Source organism: Scatophagus argus, chromosome 6, assembly GCF_020382885.2.
Source record: "Scatophagus argus isolate fScaArg1 chromosome 6, fScaArg1.pri, whole genome shotgun sequence".
NCBI classification, from domain to species: Eukaryota; Metazoa; Chordata; class Actinopteri; family Scatophagidae; genus Scatophagus; species Scatophagus argus.
Window position 1 is genome coordinate 17,610,956 of NC_058498.1, and position 23,609 is coordinate 17,634,564.

The 23,609-nt window shown below is 41.0% G+C and overlaps 1 protein-coding gene across 1 annotated transcript in view; it reads left to right on the plus strand.

Annotated features, from left to right (window-relative positions):
- The window catches only part of ncanb (neurocan b), a 157,360-nt gene that overhangs the window by 9,492 nt on the left and 124,259 nt on the right, over positions 1–23,609 (plus strand). Inside the window, exon 2 of the mRNA XM_046391119.1 lies at positions 16,439–17,055. The gene's annotated coding sequence lies outside the window, so the exon portion shown is untranslated. The remainder of the gene's footprint in view (positions 1–16,438; positions 17,056–23,609) is intronic.

Genomic DNA, 23,609 nt, shown 5'->3' on the forward strand with positions numbered 1-23,609 from the left:
TGATAGCCAAAAGGTTAAGGTGCAGATGTCACATGAATGTAATGTCCCTGGTTTGATTCTGGCGGGTGACCTTTGTTGCATGTCATTCCTCCATATGTTTCCTGTCTGTCTCAGTCTTGGTTGCAATATGGAGGCAAAAATGGCTTCGAAATCAATTAAAATGAAAGATGGTCGATAATTGTCTGTTGTACCGCTTCACATAATTACAGGCTTGTTATAATCAAATATATGATGTTGCTCAATGTTAGGCTACATTGAAGGAACACATCTACAGTATTTTATTTCATGTATAACAGTTAAGACTGGATAGGCATGAATGTCCTCCCTCAGTGCAGCTGCGTCAGTGTGAGAATTGTCATTGTCTCAGACAGTATTATCTTATATGAGGCCCCCCCAGGCGCATTTTTGAAAACTGGATAATTGTATTTTTCTAGTTTGTTTACATTTCAAATTTTTCTTCCAGTATGTAGGTGCTGGAATCTAAATGCAATTACTTGAGAAGTAAATGGGAATGCTCTAGACCAAAGTAATACATCAATGTCAAGCAGGACTGAGATCTGCTGGTGAAATATGATTTTCTCTCTATCTGTAGAAATAAGTTCCCAACTCACTAAAATGAAAATAAACTGCTATATTTGCTAGCCACGGCCCATTTACCAGATGGTGGATGTGGAGGGTGGGTAAATTGATAAAAAAAAAGAAGACATAACTTGATGTACCTCACATCTACAGGAAGCAGTGAAGAATATGCTCCACTGTAAGGCAGAGACATTACAGATGGATCTGGAACTGCAGAACTCCATGTTCTTTACTAATGAATAAAATTATAAAGACAAATTGGATTTGCAGTTTCTTCTCTCCAGTGACAGAGCTTCATGCTAGAGTCCAGGGAGAAGGAAGTGTGTGTGTGTGTTTTCATATTAAAACCAACCTGAATGGTCTGGGCCCAACACAGAAAGGGGGTTTAAACTGCAGTAATGATAGCAGCAATAAAAACATTTTGTGAAATTCCTGTAGCGCAGAAAAAGGCGTAACATGCATAACAGCTGTTATAAAGAGCACAATGCCAGCTTCCTGTCATTATTTCTCTCTCATATCATTGTCTCTTGCTCTGCACTATCAAATAGCACCAAAATGCCATAAAAACAGTAACTATTGAACTGAAGACATTTTATTATGTTGGTGTTCAATGATCGTTGTCAAATAATTGAAGTTCGGAGTAAAGTAATGACTTTTTTTTTTGGCACTTTTTGGCTCATGTCCTTTGTAACTTCCCCTCATCTCCTCAACCACAGGCCATTTCCCTTTGCTCATGTACAACCTATAAAATCCTTACGAGCGACAGTAACCTGAATGGAGCTCACTTGACACAAGTAATTAGTGGAAATCACACTTAAGAGCTTCCCATTCCTACTCCTCCTCGTCCTCGTGTGAGAGTTGATTTCAAATGGCACTTGTCTACACACCTTTTTTGTGCTGAAGGTACATTATTTTCAAGAATGACTCCTTATTCTCTGTGAAAGACTGAGGTGTTAACATTAACAGTGGCATCATTTAAGGCAGGTATTTGAATTTTGCTGTAGAAGTACTGATGTGCAGATTTGTGAGATTTTACAGTCACACCTTTTAAAAGTATTTTTCTCTTATTGGATAGTGACAGCAAGAGGGTTCCAGGTTCAAATCCCGGTCTGGGCCCTTCTATGTGGAGTTTGCATGTTCTCCCTGTGCCTGCGTGGGTTTTCTCCAACTTCCTCCCACAATCCCAAAAATATACACATTAGGTTAATTGGCTACTCTACATTGCCGCTAGGTGAGAGTGTGTGGTTGTTTGTCTTTGTGTGTTGGCCCTGCGACTGAATGGCGAGCAGTCCAGGGTGTACCCCGCCTCCCGCCCGTAGTCAGCTGGGATAGGCTCCAGCTCCCCCGCGACCCTGATGGATAAGCGGTATAGAAAATGGATGGATGGATGGATGGATAGTGACAGCGGACAGAAAATGCAAAGAGAGAGAGAGATGGGGGATGACCTGTAACAAGGATGTGTGGCCAGACTCACAGCCAGTGGTAGCCCTACTTTAAAACAGTCATGCTCACGTGATTTGTATATGCTCATCTGTATTCAGTTTAATTTAGCTCAGTTCAATCTTATGTATTTCTGTTTAGTGAAGTTTGTCTGTTCTTTTACGTTCTTCGTTACGTTTTGTTCTGTTATCCAGAAATTGGCAGAACCTAATGATTATTTTCTTGATCAATGGCCATCAGTTCTAGTATTCTGTTTAGTATGTCAAAACATAGTGAAAATTGTTAGATTTAGGTCTAAAAGAGGACTCAAAAAAGCAAACGAAAGACTCAGAGGAATGGTAAAAAATTTGATCTTTAGTGAGTATCAAGGAATCAGGGAAAACAAGGAGCGAAAACAGGAACAAAGACACAAAATACCACAAGATGATAGCCCTAATCCTAACAAAAATACTTAGCCCAAGATAGTGTCTTAAAATGTCCTGTTATCTCTAACCAAAAGAGCCAAACCCAGTGTTATTCAGCTTGAAATGATATACAACGTAGTAACTTTTCACATCTGAAAAACTGGACCCAGAGAGTGTTGAACGTTTATCGCTGGATAAGTTCATTTCTGTCAATCCACCAATTGATAAACTTATATTTTTGGCACTAGAACAGAAGGAATAATTCATTTAAAGATGTGATTACTCCTGCTGTTATTCATACAAACAGTCCTTTACGGCACCATACATTGTCTGCCCAGTCACACTGTTATCAATTCCTCCAACAGTTATGAAATATGCCAGGCTGCAGGGCTATTTCTATAGCAGTATGGTTTAAGGAGATCACAAGAAAGCCAATCTCTCCTCCCTCACTCTTTTCTAGTGAAAATATACACACACACACATTCAAATGTGAGTTATGGAGAGAAAAATCAATTATTAGATGCATTACAGTTGTGTCCTGAAGCATTCAGCACACACTAAACTCTTTATTCAGAATATTAAAATAGTACTTTATGCATTAAACATAAATGGCTATGATATTTAGGCTACAGAGGACAGATAATAAATATTTGAATTTTATTAAGGGCGGTTTAGCATTAGTACAAATGCATCAGTATGCTATAACCTTAATGTGCCAGTTGGCAAGCTCCTGTTGATTTAATAAATGATAAAGCAAATTCAACTGACTTTTTAACTGATAAATATTAATGATTAGGCTATTGACATCCATGAAAATGCATCAAGAACCGTTTTTGCAATTAAAACATATGAGATACCCAGAAATTCCCACCAGAGCTGTGCTGTTCTTTTATGCTTGACGTTCACGAGGGCATGGCACTGCTTCTGATGTGTTAGAAATGGCATGTATTAAAGCACTTGCGTTACAGGAGTTTTGATCATGGATGAATGCATGCAGTTTGATGTTGCAAATGTACAGCAGGTTGCAGTGTGTCTTCTTTAGCTCCAGACGCAAACATATCAAGTTGGCGGTTGTGTTTCCAGGCAAACATTAGTTGTGACGTGGCGCTTGTTACGCTGTGTTGGCCTGCTGACTCTTTTAGACATGCACAGGTAATTTGACAGGAGTCATAACGCCAGACACTGTTTTATCAGTTGTTCTCAGCTGATTTTAAAGCTGTGTGTGGGGGGGGGTGAGAGAAGAGAGGAAAGCAAGTTTCATGCATCCATTATTGTCTTCCTCTGCCAACATCAAACAGAGCAGTACATGGTGTCTGCATCTTGAAAGAGACTTCATCCATAATTTGAAATGCAGCTCAACGTTGAGTTGTGGACAGTTGAGTAAATAAAAAAATAAATAAATGAGACAGAGGTAACATGATAAGATGACAGTGAGAAAGAAAAGTAGACTGTGAGCTCATTTTGTGCAAATTAAACAAACCATCACCAAAAGATAAACTGATGATGGATGGATTATGAGTCTGATCTGTCACTGTGCTTTGAAACTCAGCTAAGGAACCTTTTGCGTTTCTTTGTAACATATTTCTCAGAACTCAAAAGAAAGCTGTATGGTCCCCGGTAGAAACTCTTTGTTCATCAAAACAATTTGTTTAATGATTCACAATGGTGGAGCAAATTCAATAATTTAAAGTCAATTAAGTCATAAGAATTTTTTCCTTGAAGTTAGATAATGATGTGGCCCAGATGGTGCCAGCCCCTGTGGTGGGTACAGTCATTCACATGGAGGATTGCTTACACATTTAATTACTCTCTTTGGCTTTTTCCACCACAAATAAAATCATTATTTTCAGCTTCAACATATTTTTTTTAGATTATACAGTCAGATTATACTATACTGACAAACAATAACAGTATTTGTGACAGCACTGCTTTGAGTAGACTTATTCAGTACATCTATTTTTGTATATGTGAGCTGTGTGTGTGTGAAAGTCACACTAACTTTGAAGTCATTGTTACAGTTCCCTTCCAAACCTACAGCATCTGATTCCACTCTGTGTAGCTGCACCAGCAGACTGATTCTTCATTCGGTCTGCCAAGAACTACATCACATTGCAGCTGTCTTATGGCAATTTCAGCTCATTTCTAGTGGCACCAATCAGCTACTTCATCAACTCTTTTAATAATAAATGAGACATAAAGTTAAGCGTGTATATGGCTGCAGCTAAAGACAAGTTTTCCTTGCCAGTAAATGAAAAAATGTTACTCTGGCTGTGCAAGACTAATGGACCTCTGGCAACTTGTCTGCAGAGTTGCTGGCAGTGTGTGTATATAAATTATTATTATAATGTTAGTGAGCCAAATTATTCTCATGAGCTTCTTTTGCTTTGTCTACCACCTTTAATCAACTGGATTGCATTAAGAAGCACCTACAACCGGTTTGACTACTTAAAACAATATATGTGGTTTAACTGAATGACCTCTAGCCCTAAAAGGTTTCTGTTGTGACCACTTGATGTGCATTTTGTCATTTTGTGCGTCGTACAACCAAACATTTACTCACTGGACTGTGGTTGCTGTTCGGCCCCCGCTTTCTTTTTGCTCCTGCAGCAACAGATCCTTGTAGCATTTGTTTTGTGACAGCTACTGCTACGCAGCTGTACTTGGGTAATTGTTCGTGAGTTAAATGTGTCCCATTGATAGTAATTGTCCAATCATATCTTAGCATACCATAACTTTGCATCAGCTTTGCACTTCTCTACAGGTTGAAGCAGTGTACATAAGGCTGTATATCGATACTTGAAAGCTTTTACTAAAGCCTTCACTTGTGAGCGTGAGACAACTTACAAGAGTTCAATAATTTTTCAAGTGGTGGCCAATCATGGTGCTTAGGCTCACATTTAAGTGTTGTATTTAGGTATTTGCATTGGCAAGGGTAGATAAAAGCATCGGAATTTAAACTACAATGTAAACACAACACGTTCTTTCCTTCTGTTTAATTTGCCCTGACAAAACACCTCATGCCAAGCCGCTCTCCTGATTATTAAACAATATTAAAATGAGGTCAAACGCAGTGTGAAGAGAGGCGTCTGCGTGTAAGATTAAAGCTGTGTTGATTTGACAGAAAGCAGAGGTTGTCTGGAGTTTAATAAGTCAGGGAAACACACACACATGCACACAACTCTGTGGCTGTTTCAGGACAGGACTACAAAGAATAATGCTGGTCCCAGTGGACTTGAATTGTACTTCTCTTCTTCCACTTCTGTCTCACTAAGTCTTTGCCTTTTGCATCCCCCTCTTCCTTTACGTCCCCTGCCACCTCCCCTCTTACTCATCTTCTGTCTCCTTTCTTCACAGTGTGTCTTTTCTTTCTGCCTCCTAGTCTCAGCCTGCGGCGTTTGTTTTTTGTTTTTTTTCCCCGTTTGCCCTCCCGACTCCCCTCGGGACTTGTCTCGCCTTTTTATCCCTCTCTCTTGCCTTTAGATTCTCTCATAAGATATATTATATTTAGATGATTATTTAGATGATTATGATTGATCAGTCTGATAAATGTTTCTGCTAGGCAATATATATTTGTCTTATGTTTGACCTTTTTATTTACTTTATAGTGAATAGCCATCCCTTCAGCACCTATTTTGCATCAATATGATGAGGTACGGTACACTGATTTTTAAGGAATTTGATTCTGCCCGAAACAAACATGTTCACATCTGATACTACAACATTTTGTTGTTAGCTTTTTTGTGCTGGCTACAAGCATCATCTTTGCCAGGTATCTGCCTCTTCTTTGCCTGTTCCCTACATGTTCACCACGGCACAGTTGTTTGGATGCCACATCCCATAATATCTTTTTATGGTTGGATTTACATTGTCCCAGCCGACCTTAGTTTAATCATCAGTATCCTGTTGTCTGCCTCCATTTCACCACAGAGTCTGTAAAAGGTGGCGCCGTAATGATGATGGTAACGCTCTGCTTTGGATCTGAGTCGAGAACTGAGCAAGAAAAAGTGAGAGTACATTGTTTTATACATATCTTATATGGTTCTTCATGTCCACTTTCATTATTTAACCCAGATTCCCACCAGGTTCTTTCTCTTAAAGCTTTGTAAAAGGTTGAGAATGCCAAAGGGTTGGCCTGGCTGCATACATGCACCGACAACGAATGTAATTATCCCATTCATATCTATGTTGCTGTCAGTCCTTGCTCCCTTTTGAGCATTAATTATAAGCATCTAAAGAGGAGATCTTGATGAGACTTTGGGTCATGTATGTACAGATGTCCACAAGGAACAGAGCCTTTTACTGAGCTGGATGGGTAAAGCTTTTCATACTTTTCATAATAATAATAGTAACAACTTGATGCAAAGATGCAACCCAAAGTGCTTAACAAAAGAGGATAAAATCAAACAATACAAATAAGTTAAAAGAAGCAATGAAAACAAAAACAATTAAATAGAATTAGTGGGAAAACAAAGAGACAGAAAGAGTTTGATCACAACATTAACCACAGAACACTAAAAATAATGCAGCAGAGTTACCTCAAATTAAAAGCCAAATTAAAAAGATAGGTCTTTAATTTATTTGGAAAAAGCAAATTAGCTTTTCTAACATGAAATGGGAGGCTGGTCCATACTTGAGGGCCATAAAAACAGAAAGCTGCCTCTTCAGATTTCCTGTGGGACACTTCTGGAACTTTTTAAAGAAAGACAGTGGAAGAGCTAAGGGTTCTTGTTGGGACATAGAATGAGAGGGAGTCACCAATATATGAGTGTGCTAGATTATTGTTGCCCCAGCTTTGTTGTTGCCTGAAACCGATTAACTGTAGTGTGATTTCTAGACCTTTATTCTGTGGGTTTCAATATGTTCATGACATTCGTTCACCCAGGAACATTATTATAATTCTATCAACATGACATTTAATGCTTCAGACACTGAGTAATAATGTACAAAACCTTTGAAACCAGCACTGTCAGTCACAGAAATATAATTGTCGGCATATTACATCATTATAAATATGAGAAACCTCGCTTGAGTGTAGAAAGTTTCAGAGGTTATGCAAAGGGGAACTGACAGGTTAACAAAAAGAATATGAAGAGGGAAAGCAACATTTCTTTAAAGAAATGTCACTCTTGATGTCAGATGAAATAGTTATGTAAATTGGATGTAATTCAACTACCTAAGAAAAATAACGATTGATAGGTATATTTGCCCAGGTATTTGTTGGTATAATGTCTGTTGAAGAAATGGCTTCCCTGTCCCCTTCTGCTTTGGTAAAGTGGTTTACACCTTCATTCCTGAAGGTGTTTGTTGAATCAATGCGACTTTACGGTGGCATGAATTCCTCCCTTAGAAAGTAGAGGGTACACAGCTCTATCTGTGAGCCTCTGCCCCTGCGAGCACTTGAGTCCTGATATTTATTCTCCAATGAGATCATTAGAGGAGGAAAAGCTGCAGGCGACCATATGGACACAGTGGCGGCTCAGCTCAGTGTATTATTCAAATAAAGATCCTGGAAGACACAGTCAGTAGGCTCTGTCCACGTGCTGGCACGAGCACACGTGTGGGATGCGTAACGATGACTTGATGGCCATGTAAGGAAACCAATAGCCAAATAATTTAATTTTGTTTTAGTACCGAAGAAGAAAATAAATACGGGACATTTTCTCCACCAACAGGGTTGACGTTGACTTGACTATTTTTCCAGCTGAAAAGATGACACCGCAGAACAAGATACAAGAGCTGAATAACAATGACGTGCAATACTGGTGCAAGCAAGCACAGTCACCTTTAAGAGAAATGTCATGAATAGACAGACATAACTGTCTGAAAGAAAGCAAAAAGGTTGCAAATTTTCCCCCGAAACTGCTGTAGGACATGAAATTTCTGTTTTCACTATATCCCTTTTTTCTTTCGGAGTTATCAGCCCATAAGGAATTTTTATCTTCAATTGTGTACTAACAGCTTGTTTGAGCAGATGTTTTAATATCCAGATACCACCATTCACACAGATGTATATGACGTGTATCTGACATTATACATTACTGTAACATCATGATCACGATTTATTTTACCAGTGGCATCACAATAATGGAGCCCCTAATACAGCAACTTGGCTCCTGTTTTGTTTCATTTGACTCCAGAAGACAAGAGAAAGATCAACATGAAAAAGAAGCAAATTCATATGTCCTCAGGCATGCTTTGCCATGCTAAAATATGCATCGAAAGCTGTGATTATTATGCCTGCCTCTCTCTGTGGAAACCAAGACCAAGATTATTTGATTTTACATAAAATGCAGCTTAAGATGCTGATTATCAGTATATTTCTATGACTTACTGAAAATCTCTTTATTAGGGATGGTAATGAGATAAAAATATTCCTACCTCATAAAAAAATATACTTTTCTGTATTTTTATAAGATTTCTTAGGATATTTAAGGCATAGTATATAGATTTGTGTTATTTAGCATGCTTTAAACAACTACTCTGTTCTTGGAATATAAGGTGAATTTAATGACATATAAGATATAGATATGACGCTTAAATTGCTGAATGTAGTAGCAAGAATTGCTTTAGGTCAGAGAAGAGTAAAGTGTGATGCAAGAGAAGTGGAAAAAATAGGGCATGAGAGAAATGATACGCACAAGGTAATTAAGTAGTCTGAATAGATGAATAGAGCCAACCGCCTCCCAATCCCAGATGAATGAGGGGCCCTACAGCTGGACACCAGGCCTTTGGGCTGAAATATATCCACTCTTTTTCTACACCCTGATTGTACAAATTGTTCCCTTCGCTGGTCTATCTACACATGCTGTCTTTTCAGATAAAGCCACGCCAGGGAGGCCGCGATGGTGTGCTGCGTTCGGAGGCCTGATTATGCCGAGTGGCAGACTGAGAGAAGCATTTGGAGACGCTTCAGCAGACGGATCACTGCTGGACCTCGGCGGGTTGTGTCTTTGCAGTCCATCAGCCAAGCGTCACAGACAGAACTGATTCCTTGTTGACTGGCGAACCCCCCCCCCCCCCCCCTCCCCCCGGGTTGGCTGAGCTCTCTGTGGGAGAAGATAAGGAGGAGAAATGGGTGAAGAGATTGCTTTGGAGAAACAAAGGATAGAAGAAGAGAGAGAGAGAAAGACATGTACATAAGAAAGAGAAATGTTGGAAAGAGTTAGAGAGAAGAACATACTACAGTTGGCTGAAGTTTTTAATAGTTGTCCTTTTACTTGACTCTATAACCTTCAGCCTCTTGAGAACATTGAACAAGGCTAAATACTGCCAGGTGTCCACATCCACTTTCTATCAGTACTTATCTGCCATCCACCTCATCAGAGTCATTGGCGTGTTTCTGCAGTACAAGACCGTGGCAGGCATCGTCAGTCAGGCTCTCTGCAGTCATGCTTGTGATTTGTAGAAGTCACACAGTACACTGATTGCCAATAATGATGAGCTGGCTAAGAGAGGCAGAGGGAGAGATAAGGTGGTGATTGCTGCTACTCTGTGAGAGTCGATAATGGAGAATATATGTCATGTGCCATTATGTATCTTACTGTGTGCCCGTAACCCATATGCTAATTAATGCTGATTTATGCCTCATTAGGCTGATTTATAACAGGGCTACAGGAGCGCTGTTGACTGACTGTAGAAAAAAGAAAGAGTTGGCTCCATTAAAGATGTGATGTTAGCTACTCTCCCTCTCTGTTGCCAGGATGAGATTTTGTTTCATTGTTAAATGGATCTAGATTTTTTTTTTTTTCAGGGTTACAATGATAAATCTGTGTCAAAAAGTATAAAACTGAACTGTGGTTTTGCATATTTTTGTCCATTAACTGCAAATCATGTATACTTAACATTACTGCTGGCCATTTTCTAAACCATAGCTTTGATTTCCTCCACTGGTCTCCCTTCAATGCGAGTGTAAATTAGGGATTTGAAACTTGCTTAAGAGAGGTAATCCATCACAATGAACATGTAGTTACCCACTTTCTTTTGTAATCACACTGTGATTAGTGTATATTATATTGATTATTTTGTGTGATAATTCTCCCAAGAGCATCTGAAACTTTTCTTGAAGGTGCCGTTGAAAAAATATATAATTTGTTAATTACCTGCAATAAAAAATAGCGTCCACAGTGTGTTCCTGTCACTGTCAGCGAGGGCAGCAGAAATAGAGATTTTATTGACTCAAACCTGGCTTAAAGGCACTATATGTGACATTAATTTTCAGAGTTTATACAGTGGCTGTGTTGGCAAACGGTCACCAAAAGGCATGCTTTCATTTTGAGTTGTATATCAGGTAACGTGATAAGTGCAACTTCAGTATTTGCTCTCTCATTAGCTTTGTTTTGGTCTCCACTAATTCCTGAGAAAAAGTGTTTGATGAGAGCGGCATGAGACTCAAACAAAACATTATTATACATATTATATATAATTGTATTTACATTTATCATCATAATATGGATGTGGAATGAAGGCTTCCATTTTTTCTGCATTGTGAAGTAAACTGAAAGAATCACTTGAAATGTAGTCAATCAAGCTAAAAGTACTGAATGGTTAACAGAGATATAAAACATATGCAATTTGCAGTCAATGGGATTGAATATGCAGTTACTAAGATGATTTGACTTAACAACAACTGCTACTCTGCAATCCCTTTGAGAAACAATTTGCACTTACAAATGGCATAAAACCCCTGCTGTTTGTATATATATTAAATGCTAAAATGGTGAGGATTTTTATTTTGGGAAGCAGGCTGCATTTATGCATATAAGACTTCCTGTGTGTTGATGTTCTGGAAGAAGACTGTCACTGTCTTTTCACCAAGCTTCCTGGATTCCTAGGTCAAGAGAGTGGCTAACATCAAGCTCCTAGCCCTCTGAACCATGACAGACACATTTACAGCTGGCTTTTTCACTCAGCTGTCCTCTTTTACAGTTTATTGTCGCAGTCAGTACCTGTGTGAGTCAGTGGCTGTGCAGGGTGCCGCAGGATAAGGAGGTCCCTCTTCCACAGAGGTGGTTATTTGGGTGACAAGGCGCCTTTTAGACAGTAAGATGATAGTACAGCCTGTAGAGGCGGGAAGAAATGAAACAGAGTGAGGATGTTCTGCTGTTGGGAGAGGAAGAGGTCTCTGGTGTCATTGCTGTGAGCATCTCTTGCTTCACCTTGTATTACAACCAGGCCTCAGGATGCAGTGTTTGATCATGACATTGTCTCTCTGCTTACAGCTTTTGTCTTGTAATTGAGTTTGGTCTATAGCAGTGAACAGAGGTGTGGCAGTTAGGGAATCTCACTTGACCAGAGTAGACTGAACGTTTCAACACTCAATAGTTTGCACATTCAGGTTGATCTTTTCTTGATTGTGCTGTTAGGACACACAGAGTCTGGTTCCAGGGAACAGTTGAATATATCACAGATATTGTGTACCATGAGAAGGCATCTGTTAAGGTGACTTTCTGGTTAAATATACCAAAGCATTTTCTAATCTGCTAGCTTTTGACACAATGTGGAGTGTTTCTTTCAGACAATTTTAATCTTTAATCTTTCAGCCACATGACACAGCATCTGACTAGTTTTGCAATCTAATGGTCAGTGTTAAGGACTGCCACAACTGGAAAAAGATGAAAGATGTTCCTCCGGAGTCTAACAAACATTGACCATTATTAGCAATACATACATACAGCCAGTGTTTGATTCCAACGGTGTGGTTCCAACGTCTTAATTACAAAAATTTGTTGCCTGATCTTTGTCCTTAGTGATAGTAAATGAAGGGTTTCTGGGTTTTGGCCTGTTGGACCTAAGAAGCGATTTCAAGATGTGACTTTGTACTGTGGGAAATTATGATGAGAATTTAGTTGTTTATTTTTGATAGACTAATCAATTAAGTGTGAAAATAATCTGCAGTTTAATTGTTAATGAAAATAAGAGTTAGTCGCAGCCCTACTCAGCTTCCTTCATAACAGATCAGCTGCCCCCACCTGCACAGCTTCATTACTCCCTCATTTACAGCTTCTTTGGTCTGCTGACTCTTCTTTTTTTTTTTACACAGCACTTCACAGCCCTCCTGGTGCAGTTGTCTCAAACCTCACCAGTGTGTCCCCACTCTTTGTTTGCCTCCCTTCCCTCCTTCTGTCTTTCACTCTCCCCCTCATCCTTCCTCCTCATTTTCACCATTAGGTAATTTAACCCTTCATGCAGTGATGGCAAATGACCGCGCACGGTTTGTTGATTGCCTTTTAGTGCTTGTGTCAGTCGTTTCTGGGTCAGTGAGCTGTGGAGTCCGGCTTGGCACCACAAGTGACCCCCACACACATATTCCCCCCTTTGTCTCACACATGCACAGTTTATAACCTGAACCCAGTACTCTGTCTGCCCCCTCTGCTCAGTTGCTCACCATTGTTGCTAACCACAAGATTCTCCAAGGAACTGACAAAGCCAATAATTTATTTTTAAATGCCTACAGTTATTGGCACAAGAGCCCAGAATCCTTCTCATGCCTTGCTGTGAATGTGAATGTGAAATAGAGCTTAGTTGTGCACTTCGCGATATTGGAAACATATAACAAACTAATTTACCAATATTTAAGCTTAATTATTGATTTAAGGGGTTGGGGGAGTTTTGACCAGCTGACTATAATAAATGGATTCCTGTCCACATCCTCCCCCTCTTTATATGTTTTTTTTATTCATTGCTTTCTCAGTGACCTTGTGTGGTATTCAGTAGATAAACCATCAAGAGAAAATCACAAGTGCAAACATGGAATGGACTTACAGTCACATCAGTGTCATAAGCAAAGCTGTACAAGTTTGACACTGTCTGTGTGTGTGTGTGTGTGTGTGTGTAGTTTTGTCTTTGAAAAATGAATTAAAGTGTGTGGAATCCACTAACTCTTTTAACATAATTTCTTAGATGTAGACACACATCCCTTCAAATACAAGAAAACACACACACACACACACACCCAACATTTATTGGGGTGTTCACACTGGCTGGATGCACATCAGTTTCAGCTTTCTTTTAATCAAGGCAGCCGGTGTGAGGCTGTATCCCTCTCCATCAGAAGAATAGCATGCATTCTTCAGGATGATTATGTAACATATTAAACATATTTCCATCTCTGTGAAAATTCAAGGATTTTTCAGTTATTGAGGAACAGCACAGGGCCTATGTTGGCCACGTTTTTTTATTAGCAGTACGAATTTCAAATAAATGCAACATGTAGCTAATTTGTATTCACTTTGGATGGTGGCATTGTGCACCACCTTGATTCAGTCTGAAATATTCATGGTCCCCAGAGGATGAATTCTGTGTTGAATACTCCCTGACTTTTCATCTAGCGCCACCATGAGTCCAAAGTGTATGTCTGCTTTACTTTTCATTGCCACTCCCCCACAGACATAAAACAAGTGACAGTCAGTTTGTTTCCTTACAAAAATATCTTATGTCATATCATAAATTTTCAAAATGCTCAGCCACATATTGTATCTTGCTATATTTTCAGTGAGTTTCTGTCCCAGACGAGGAGGTAGGAGCAAAGTTTATATCAAAATCCTCTCAGGGACAAACACATTTCTTTGCTCTGCCTAATTTTTCCACCGGGTTTCAGAGGTGGCTGGACAATGTTTTAAGAAGCCAGTTCTGCAGGGATTAATTTCTCTCATGCTTATCCTAATTAAGGTATTAACAAAATGTAATAAACCCTTGCCAAAGAATGCTTCCAAGCAGTGCATTGCTTATAGCTTGAACCACCACATCAAATATGTATTTAATCTACGTATAATGTAGTGGCTACACCAGATAAACACATTTACCCAGAGCTATAAAGCCCAGGGATCGATATAAGCCGTTTCTTTGTTTACTCTCTTGTTTGTAGTTTGATTGCCTTCTGGTCATTCTGGGAAGTGGAAAAGCAGAGAGAGCAGAGAGGTAAAGAGTAAACAGAGAGAAAGGAAGCACTGTGTTAGTAGTCTTCTTCATCATCTCAACTATCATCATCATAAAAAGGTCTTGCCCTTTTAAAAAGCATGTGTGCAAAGAGATGTGATAAACCGTAAGCTTAGGATTTGTTGAGCTGGAGTCAAACCCACTCAGGGGTCTGTCTGACTTCAGCTTTTTCTTTAATGGAGATGACGTCACAACCACACAGCCAACAATAGTTTGAGTGTAACTGTCCCATTTCTGCTTTGAACAGTGTGAGGGCTTCGACTGTCCCCAAGCACAGCAATTATGACATCAACAAGGTGTCTGAGAACATCAGACGATTTGTAATAAGTGATGAGTTGTGCCTTTAAATGTCTTCTCCTGACAGTGACCATTAAAGTTATTCTCAGTTTTTTTCATCTCATCTTAGATCAAATAATATTCCTACTGCTACTATTCTACTGTATGTATGTGCTTTTATTAATACTGATCTGAATTATATTCCCTAGACTGTCTTTTGCGGTCTCGGAAATATGCATTTCTCACTCGGTCAGTTACTGAATAAGTAACTGTACCAGACTCAACTAATGGTCTCTTTTCTGCTCTAGCAAAGCTTTGAATTAACTGCAGACCATACAAAACGCAGCTTTACAACTGCTGACTATGGCTGGAAAAACTGAATACATTACACCTGTGTTAAGTCCCTTTAGTCGCACTTATTTTGATAGTATACTTTAAGATACTGCTCGTTTTTTAAGTGACTCAGGGCACTGTCACCTGAAGAGGCAGCTTGTATGCCCATAGGATCTTTTAGTTCTTCTCCTTTTCCATGACTAATACAGCGGTCTTCAGCGTCATGAACTTCACCTTTAGAAGAACCAGCTGATGACTTGGAGGCATCAGAACCTGCTGACATCTTCAAACACAATTTCAAGGTATACTTTGTCAGCATGGCCTTTCCTTAGTGGCATACATCAGACGAGGTCAGCATTAAGTAGTTAGAAAGTTCCACTCCTAGATTAAGTTCAGCATATTTTGCCTTTTCTTCTTGGTCCTTTTGCTAGCTTAGGTCCATGTGGGCTGGTCACTTGTACAGGGTGTGGATGGAACAGTTGGTAATCTTTTAAACTATATGCAAAATAGCCAGATGTTGTGGTGACTGGAAAACACTGTGCTAAAAATGTGATTTTTGAATGAAGATGGTGGAAGATCTTTCATCATGCAGCTTTTATTGGTGACATGGCAGTGATTTGTGTGTGTGGTTTTCCCTGTTCGTGTGGATACACTATTATTACTCCCGTAGCCCTATTCAGCACCATGGACAGCTCTTCGGGTCTTGACAGGCTGCATTGATGCAGTCTTTTGTTCCCCTTTCAGTGACCTTCACCACAACCTCCTTACACGAGTTGTGCAAACTATACTGCTTGAGCTTTGTGATGAAATTCTCTCTGCATATGGAAAAAAAACATTAGTCTTTATGTTAAACCAACAAAACATAATGCAAGCAACCCTAGCTGTGCGTAAATTATACAACTCTGCGGAACAAAGCGTTAATCTCCCTGCACGCGGCGTGGCGTCTCGTGGGGGATCATTATTCTTTATATGCAACAAAGCTGTTGGTCTTTTGCGCTGCCTGTGAACCTAGTATATCATCACCACTTTGCAAGCTTTTTTTCCCAGATGACTGGAGGCATCACTCTCCAACTGCGTTTTTACAAGGACCATAACAATGATCCTTATGTTAAGTGCCGTGCAAAGACTGCAAGACCTGCAAGGCAAGCGGGCCTTACTGTAACTTTCAGGTCACATTCTCAGTCCAGGGAAAAATGTTGATTCGTTTGCTGCTCATGCGTGCCAACTTAAATCCAAGGCAATTTGAGTGTTAGGCTAATCTAATTTGATAGACTAGCCAGCCCACTGCAGGTCGAGGTCATTGTTGCACTGCCAAACAAGGTAATTCTCTCCCTAAGGTTATTAATTAAGCGCTCAGACAAAAGGCAAAACGGGATTACGGGCCCTACAGTGGGACAGAGATGTCAACAGAGACAGAGATGTCAAATCATCTTTTTCTAACCAAACCCTCTCTTTCCCTTTTTGTCTCATAGATTACATCTGAGGATCCGAACTAATAGCTCTGTGGGTGTCCCACATGACATATATTATATCAGCGAACAAACAACTACACATCGGCGGATCATCAGCCAGCACATTCACTTCATGTGTGGGTTTTGAGCAAAGTTTTTGATGGCGTTCGCTGCAGGAACTTCTGGTCTTTACGTCAACCTCAGGACCAAAGCCCCCCCCCCCCTCCCATCCCTCTCCTCCTCCTCCCTCCATCCCTCTCTTGCTATTCGAATAGAGAGCCTGCGGAGCACTCTTTTGTTCAGTAGCGCTCAGCTGCTGGAGAGGTGAGCACCACTCGAGCGCTCATCCACTCATCGCGGCTGCTGCCTCGGCTCGTCTCCTAAGGAAGCGGGGATACACTGTTCGAGACAGTCATCCAGTGCATGCAAAAAGGTTACCGCGCTTCCCAGGCAGCCCAACCCGACACCCAGAGCTGCTCCGTTTTAGCCCCCCGAACTTGCAGGGCTTTTACGCGTCGTTGGATGGTTCAGCTCCCTCGTCTGTGGCGCTACCGCCTGCATCGTATCAGACCGACGCTCCTGTGAGGCTACAGCATCGCTCTACATTCCTGAGGACTGGACCTCACTTCATCCGAAAGGTGAAGGCGAGTTGTTTTAACTGCTTTTACTTTGGTATTTTGACTATACAATCCGCAGAGTCTAATGCCGTTGTGCACAGGAAAAGAGGGGTGTTTTACGGCTCATGTTCTTACAGTTCGGTGATGAATTGCAGATGAGCTTGTCAGTACTGTTCAAAGACAAAGATCTGTGGCTATGATCAGTTACACTGTAAGTGTCAAGCTGTTGTAAGATGTATGGTTCATTCACTCTTAAAATAACTTTATATTGCTCGACTTAATGCTTACATTGGGCTGATTTTTTAGAAAAAAGAAACATTTTGCAATGTTGGAAATATATTTAAATTTAAACCTTTTTTCACGTATTATCTATTTTTTTCAGCTGATCATCTTCTTGCAATCAAATTCATCCTACTGCATGACTTCAGGAAATAAGAGTTCCCATTAGAAACTTAAAATCGACTTTTGTCTTACCACAGTCTACTCCCTATTGTAATTTTCTGCCTGTTTGCATGATGTCATGACTATCCAGTTATGCTGTTAAGACTCATAAGCAGCAGACTAAAGTATCATTCCCCATTTGGAAGCTACTTAAACTGAGCAAAGATATTCAACCTAACAAGGTCAATGTAGGATTTGGATCCGTTTGACCATCACTCCACCTCTCACAGTAAAAGCCTCTGTAAGCCTCCAGGTGAGGCAGATAGGAGACGGGTGAGCTGCTGGCTCGGGTAAAAGTCGATAGGCAGCGTAATCGGGGCTGTCGGCGCTGTCAGTGGACCAAAGAGGGAAACCCGAGACATTATCTTGGATGGCACTCCAAACGCCAAATGGGTCTCTCAATTATTTCTGCTGGATGAAACTTTGCAGCCGCAGAGCAGCACCTCTAGGCCACCCACTGATAAAAGTGGAGGAGATCCAAGCAATGCTGGGTTTCCGCTGCATGACTTTAGTGAGTTGTCTCGCAGTGAGGCATGTTTTTGTTACGAGTGGGAAAGAAAACAACTCTGGACTTTGCTTTCTTTCTGTTTGTCTTCATTTTAGGAGCGTATGGCAGTGTGTCAGAGAGGGAGTAGGAGCGGGCTTGCTCATGACCCCTTGGGAAATTAAGCAGAGGTTCAACCATGCAGTTTGTGAAATGGTTACTCGACTAGCCTCTCTCTCCTTCTCCTGCTATTGTCCTCTTTTAGCTTTTGATTCTCTCTTTCTTGCTCTCAGTGTATGTGTCTGGTATGTGCACGCAGATGCACACAACACACACACACACACTAGAGTTTACCTACAGTATCTACAAGCTGTCCTTATGCAACACTCCTTTTCCCTGTTACCCCCCCTCAACCTTACATTGGCATGCACAGTGTATTTGGTCTTATCATTGGCACGATGATCCTTAATGAGAAGGGCCAAGCCAGGACCTGCAGAGAGGCTGGCTTCCTGGCTAGTGGATCAGCAGCTTTTGTTTTCAAGCTGATGCAGAGCAACACTGCAAAACACACTGCTTCATTTTTATTCTGTGATTGACTGTAGATAAAATGCTCCTTTTGTACTGGTTGAGCAGCCATGAGTACGTCTTTGTGTGTGTGTGTGTCTGTGTGTCTCTCGGTCTGTAATACATGTGTGTGTGAGTTGCTGGTCACCTCTCTTGCCAGTTCCTGAATTGTGTCAGCTCCTGTTGCACTAATAGGATCTGGCTCCACATTTAACTGGTCTTTAAGTCATTCTGCTGGCTTTGCTCTTTCTGCCTCTTGCACTCTCATACATTTTGTAGAAGCCCTCTGTGTTTGTCTTTCTGTCTTTTCCCCCACTCATCTGTCTGTTTCTTTCTCTCATCTCGCTCCGTTTGAACTCTGTCACTCCTGCACTGGATCATAGGCTTGTGCTGTTAACGCCATTGTTTTCAGAAGAGGTGTTCGTTTCTGTGGTATTGCCAGTTCACTGCCCCTATTTTCACATTTTCTGTGTGGTGAGGCATTACAATGGATGAACAATATTCCTTTAGAGAGGGGTTCATTGCTTCTTAGTGGCTCCACTCCAACTGTGGTCAAGGCCAAGAGCAGCTCAGAAATGTTGTCATCAGACCTCAGGAGAGAGACAGAAAGAAAGGTTAGGAGAAGGAAAGAAAGTGATGGAGGGAGCTACCATAGTGGGAGAATTTCACAGAATTATCTGCTCTTTGCACGAGGTTGTGTTGTCACATATTTCAATAATGTGTCTTTTCTGCCTGGCTGCGCTCAGCTTAGCGCAGACACTTGTAGCGGAAGACGTGAATGGGCAAGAATTCAATTTTGCACTTGAATAGTGTCCAAGCAAGTGAATAGAAAACTGTGAATTTTTACAGAGATTTTTGCAAATGTAAGACATTAATATTCCTACAATGAACCTTATGCTATGCTTAAAACAAACAAAGCCACCCTGGCTGGGGATGAAACAAGGGAGAGCAGCCAAGCAACTGCGTAGTATCAGCACGAAGGATCTCTGGGCTTGAGTTAGGCTGCTTGACTGGTGAGGGCCTCCAGCTACAAATCCTTTAGTTGGAAGAGTGTGGTGCTATGAGTAAGTCGTGATCCTGCTCTTGCTAATAGCTGGCTTTAATCCTTGTAATTCTACAGTGGAGAAAAGAGATATTTATTAGTTAGTGTGTTTTTGGTGCTTTTGTAAATGGATGTAGCTTTCTTGGATATAGCGGCAGAAGGGGTAGGAGGGATGCTGGAAGATTCGTGCAGAGAGAGACTAATTTACAGACTTAGATAACCCTGATCCAATTAGGCAGTGAAAACATTCGCAGCAGCCTACACACATATTTGATTCTGTTTGTATAAATGATAGAGTGTGTGTGTGCTTTCTGCTCTCTGTCAAAGATCAGGTTTGTCTGTGTACATGCATGTGGCGACGGGCATAACAGGCACTAGTTAGCACACATGATCCTAATTTATCTTGTGGGCTTGGCACCTTGATTCTCCCACTCATGGTGTGGTTTCATCGCCTTAATTAATGCCGTACCTTTGCTCACCCGAGGATGTCAGTCTGCTTGATAGACAGCTCTGCGTCCTTTCGCTCCTCCGGCCCAACACCAGATGGAGCAGAGCCTAAGTGGGCCGCTGCTAGCTTTGCCTTGGCTAATAATATAATAGTCTGGCCTTAGCCATATTGAAATAGCCACAGCACCTAGAGCCAAGCAAATGAGCAGTGCAGCTGGGGCCATCATGGCCAGTGGCAAAGCAGACAAAGCCCAGAAGGCACAGAGGTAGGGAAAAAAAAGGTAGTTTACCACAATCCCTCCAGACGCAGCTTGTGAATATTCATCAAAGACCTCCCCCCTCCCTTCTCTTCAAACCCAGCTCTGCACCCCTCTCCCACTGAATGTATTATTCAAAGGAAGCATTTTCCCTATTAAATACTATAAATAAATAATGACATCTGGTAACAGTTTTTGTCTGCTGAATTAATGACAGGGCCACAGTCGAGTACTTTCCAGTGACTGGAGAAGGAGGTGTCAGTGGTGGATTTCCTTTCAGCTACCTTTCCTCTCCTGGCCTTTCCTTTGTCTCACCAGTTGGGTGCAATGCTTCCTTTGTTTAATTTAGGTGGCATGTTGGTAGATCTGAATTAGATTGCATCTCTATCAGCCACCTGCTAAATCACCCTGCAGGAGAAGCAAATACACCATAGCTGTTTGTTTTACTATTATGCCAGCGTTCTCTTGTCTAAGTTAATCCTCAGAAAAAGAAACGCTCCCTCTGGGCTCTTTGTGTGGTTTCAGCACTGGACAGCTCCTGAAGCGATGCCTGTCTCGTCTTATAGCTTTTCTTTTCTTTTCTTTTCTTTTCTAGTTAACAAAAAATCCTCCATAGGGTACATATTCACACACAGAGTGGCTGAAAGATGCATCATTGAAGGGTATCAAGTATATAATGTTGGCATCATTGGTATACAAGCTCTATCTGTCAAACTCTGATGAGCTGGTAAACACCGAGTGCTTGAGAGGCCTACAGATGGCCAATGTTTTCCACTCTCATGTGCTGCCATTCCCAAAGGAGATGAGGCCTTTGTGTGTGCGCAAGTATTCAATTTTAATTTGTAGATAGGAATTCCCTGAATCTGAGTGGAATTGGAACTAGAGGTAAAGGAAAGCAAGACATAAGTGGGTAGAAGAGGGGAAACCTAAGCCATTGTCAGTGAGAGTGGTTTCCGTCTGTCTTCTTCTACCTCACGGCGCCTGCCTGGATTCAACACAGCGGGGCTATTTATGAAGCCGAGGCACCAGTGTGATACTTGCAGAGCTCTCTTCGCTAATCAGAGATCTCGCTCAGGGGTTGCCGAAACCAATCACAGGGATTCATGGGAGGGAATAGGAAAGTAGTATAATTAATTTCATTCAGATCCCTTGCACCCAGGTCGGGCTGATCCATCCGTCCCTATTTTAATACTGTGGCTTTGTTCGTGTGTGCAGAGTTTGCATGTGTGAGTGCAGCATTTGACTTTTGTTGCCATTAATATTGCTTAATAATTTTTATTGAAATACAATGTGACCTTCCTTCCTTTGTATTATTCAAATAAATACTGAAAGGTGAATGCCAAAACAGCATTATGCGTAGAATGCCTCAGTGCATAATTACTGTAAAATATTGTGGCTTCAGAAGGTTTGTTGTTGGTGTATTTTGTTGTGAAAAAAAAGAAAAAATCAGTTCTGCTTTTCATTCCGTATACCAACCAGAAAAAAACAGGTTCCTCTAATCCTCCCGTACGTCTCCCTGTAGGCACAGAGCCATGAATCATATTTTCTTAAAGGTTTTTTTTCTTGTTGTTGTAATACTGTCTTTCAATGTTTGCACATTAATCCACTTTTTTTTTCTGATCATGCTGCTTCAGCCATTCTAACAACACCAGATGCTGACAGACATTCAAGGTAGGTAGATAGACTAAAACGCAACAGCTCCTTAACAGTCACTGACATGGGCTTACTAACCCTTTAATGGTAAAACTATTTTACAGCAAAGCCATTTCTTTAAAAAGCCATCAGTGGAGATTTGGACAGATGAGAGACAGATGGAGATGCAGACACAGATAGACAGAGAAACTGTGAGAGTGAGCAGCAGCAGCTGGACAACCTGCAGCCCTCACCAGGTGGATTTAGTCAGTTGTGTCCAAACTGAGCCTTTGGGTGACACTTGGATTTGTAGTCCATGTCGGTTTAGCCACCTGGCAGATATCAGCAAATCTTCTCCTTTAGAGGTTTAGCCTTGTGTGTATATAGTACATGTGGTTGTGTCTGAGTGTGTGAGCAGCGTGCATGTTTGTGTGTCTGAGCTGTGTGTGTGTGTGTGTGTGTGTGTGTACGTGCGTGAGTGTGTGTTAGTGGGCAGGTCAGTAGGATCCAGAGATGTGCTGAGCTGAACAGAATGAGTTGATGAGTAAGCTTAGAAGGAGGGTTAAAAAAAACAGCGTCAGAACTACATGTCTGTCTGTCTGTCACAGTGAAAGTATGTCTTAGTCAGTCCAGACTTGGGGTTCTGAATGAAAAATTGGAGACATATTCAAATTGATTTCAATATAGAATTTGTGAGGCTCGTAGTGGGTCAGATGTCCTGCCAGTGGAGTCACTAGTCGTTTTGCAGTCTGTAATAAGATTGCCAATACTCCACCAAAGTGGTTTTTACATGGAGCTGTGAAGCGTGCTGCTTTCAAAGCTCAGGGGCATTAGAGATGATGGTAGAACTGGGAGGCCAACAGATGTGCAGGTGTGTGTGTGTGAGTAAATGCTTGAAACTTTTGCTCAAGGACTGTGCCTAATGTGGGAATTAGTTTGTAAAGGGGCCAGCAATGTTCGAGGAGAAAGGGCATTCCTTTTGCCAGTGTCACATTGTTTACAAGAGAATTGCATTTTTATAGTGTAATTTCCATTCAAATTGCTTTTACTGCATTTTGTCAGGACAGAAAATGTGAAGAAATAAAAACACAATTGTATGTTGTGTCTTTCCCAATCAGGAGAAAACTAGTCAGTCACCCGGTCAGCCAATAGCCAAGCTGAATACAGAGGTTACTTTTGTGGTTGTAGATTTTTATGTACATGGCTATTAAACAATTATTTTGTGGCTTTATGCAGAAGCTCTGCACACAGATTCCCTTTGGTAGTTCTGTTCTGCCCTGGCAAATTCAAAATGATCCGGTGGGGTGGTTACCCGCTCTGTTTTATAATTAACTGTCAGGCTGCAAAATTAATAGAGAAGAAAATATACCATGGTAAATGCAGAAAATTAAGAGACGTTGCTGCAGTCAATCAGTAGTTAGGCAAGAATTATATTAATCGGCTGTCTGTGGTTTTTTTTGTGTCTGTGTGTGTGTCTGTATCCTGTCTTCTCCCTCGCCACAAGATATTAGACATTAAACCAAAAAGAAGAAATATGTCCCCTTGTGTCCTTACTCTGTCTGCCTTCTCTGTGTCTTTCCCCTCAGCTGTAATTAGAAAACTGGTCTGTTTGTCTTTCTGTCTGTCTTTATAATTACCCTTGGTGAGTGGTGATGGAGCCCTCCATTTTGCTCCTGGACCTTTTTAATAAATTTGGCAACTGCTCTCA